This window comes from Echinops telfairi, unplaced genomic scaffold, assembly GCF_000313985.2.
Source record: "Echinops telfairi isolate 266 unplaced genomic scaffold, ASM31398v2 ScPeMD7_18;HRSCAF=68, whole genome shotgun sequence".
In the NCBI taxonomy this organism is placed as follows: domain Eukaryota; kingdom Metazoa; phylum Chordata; class Mammalia; order Afrosoricida; family Tenrecidae; genus Echinops; species Echinops telfairi.
In genome coordinates this window covers 13013515-13015947 of record NW_022103915.1, presented here as the reverse complement: position 1 = coordinate 13015947, position 2433 = coordinate 13013515, and positions in this window count along the sequence as shown.

Genomic DNA, 2433 nt, shown 5'->3' with positions numbered 1-2433 from the left:
CCTCGGTCTGGAAGCTTTGCTGAAACCTGACCCACGCCATGGCAGCAGGCAGGCCTCTGCTGACAGGCGGGGTGGCTATCAGGGAGGTGAGTCGCTAGGACTCACACCTGGGTCTCGGGCCTGGAAGGCGAGAAGTCACTCTGTACCACCACTGCCCCGGGAGCTGACCTACCAAACAAGAAGCAAGCAAACAAATCTCACTGCCATCGAGTCGATTCTGACTCACAGTGGCCCTATAGGACAGGTAGAACTGCCCCTGTGGCTTTCTACGGGAGTAGAAAGCCTCATCTTTCTCCCATGGAGTGGCTGGTGGTTTCGAACGACTGACCTTTCCTACGTGCCTCTAAAACAAGCCAGAGCCTAGTCTGACCCAAAGCCACCCTCCTCTTACCTGGACTTCAATTCCCGATAGTCTGTCCTCTAGGCAAGCCCCCCACACCAACTCCTTACCCCCACCCCCTAACCTACCCTCTAACTCAAACTCTCCCACCCCTGGCCTTTCTATCCGGTTCCCCCATTTCCCAAGCTCTCCCTCACAGATACCCTGTTTCCTCAACTCCCCCACCTCCCCAGCTCTCCCTCGCCCCCACCTAGCTCTCCGACCTCACAAGCTCCTCCCATACCACACTAGCCTCCCCACCCCCATGCCCCTGAGCATTATCCATGCAACATCATGATAAATGGAGGACAGATGGAAGTTGTCAAGGATTTCATCTTGCTTGGATCCGTAATCAATGCTCATGGAAACAGCAGTCAAGAAACCTAAAGATGAGCTGCATTATGTAAATCTGCTGCACAAGATCTCTTTAGGGTGTCGAAAAGCAAGGATGTCACTCTGAGGACTAAGGTGCCCCTGATCCAAGTCATGGGGTTTCCTATTGCCTCCTATGCATGTGAAAGTTGGACATTGAATAAGAAGACCGACGAAGAATCGATGCCTTTGAATGATGGTCCTGGAGAAGACCATGGAAACTACCGTGGACTGCTAAAAGGGCAAACCAACCTGTCTTGGAAGAAGTACAGCCAGATTGCTCCATAGGGGCAAAGATGGAGAGACTTCTTCTTACATACTTTGGACATGTTGTCAGGAGAGACCCATCCACGGAGAAGGGCATGCTCGGCACAGTAGAGGGGCAGCAAAAAAGAGGAAGAGTCTCAACACGACGCCGTGACACAATGGTTGCACTCATGGGCTCAGACATAAGGACAATGGTGAGAAGGGCACAGGGCCGGGCATTGTTTTGTTCTGTGGTACACAGGGTCACTGGGTCAGAACAGACTCAAAGGCTTCTAACAGCAGCGTGGTCATCAGGGTTCAAAGTCTCAAATCCATTCTTGAGACGTTTCATCACTTGGGATGGTCCATCCTCAGTGTCTTATATTTCCGCTCAGGGGCTTGTTTTCATTGTCTTCAGTTACAACCTCAGCTTACCCATGAGCCAGGGCTGGATGGTTCCACAGTGTGGTCGTTGCACCATCTGTTATCAACTCGAGATGATTAGGAGCAACGGGGTGGAGTTTAGCCTGTCAATCATGTCACCGCTTGATGACCTCATTTGGAGGCTCCAAAGAGATAACTAGCTCGCTAGAGGTGGGACACAGGCTCACTCCCTGGGAGACATTGCTGTGGAGAAGACACACAGAGCTATGCTGATGCAGCCAGAGCCTTGGAGCTGGAGGAGCCACGTGGAGACCCACGGGTGCTTGTTCACTCTGTCCTCCACACACTGTCTGATTTCAACCCCATCTACACTCTGGTGACTACCAGACCTCTCCCAGGCCAAATATATACCTAGGCAGCTTCCTGATGCCACATCAGGTCCACCATTTTCTTTCCTAATCGATTCCTGGAAGTTTCCTCACCATCTGCCTGGCCACTCCTGTTGGATGCTGGCCTTCTGCTTCGCTTCCTCCCTCGCCTTCGTCCATCATGAAGTAACCAGTTTTGCCATTCCCAACTCCTAAATATTTTCCAAGATCCTCAATGAGATGGATTGACACAATGGCTGCACCAATGGGCTCAGGCATGGAGACAATTGGGAGGACAGTGCAGGGCCACTGTGCAGTGTTTCGTTCTGTTGTGCACAGAGTCACTATGAGTCGAAGCCGACTCGATAGTACCTAACAACAAAACAACAAATATTTCCCAAACCCACAATATCCTTTTCTGCTCACCCACCCAAGGCCCTAGATTGGCATATTCACCACTTCCTCCCCTGCGTAAGTATAGCAGCTTCCTGTGAAACAGCTCATCACCCTCAAAGTCCCTCTCTAAAAAGAAAACCTCACCAAGGCACTGCTGCTTCAAACCCTTCCGGGATGCCCCATCCATCCACCCATCCATCCACTCACCTGTCCATCTATCCACCCACCTACCCATCCATCCATCTACCTATCCACCTTCCCATCCATCCATCCATCCATCCATCCATC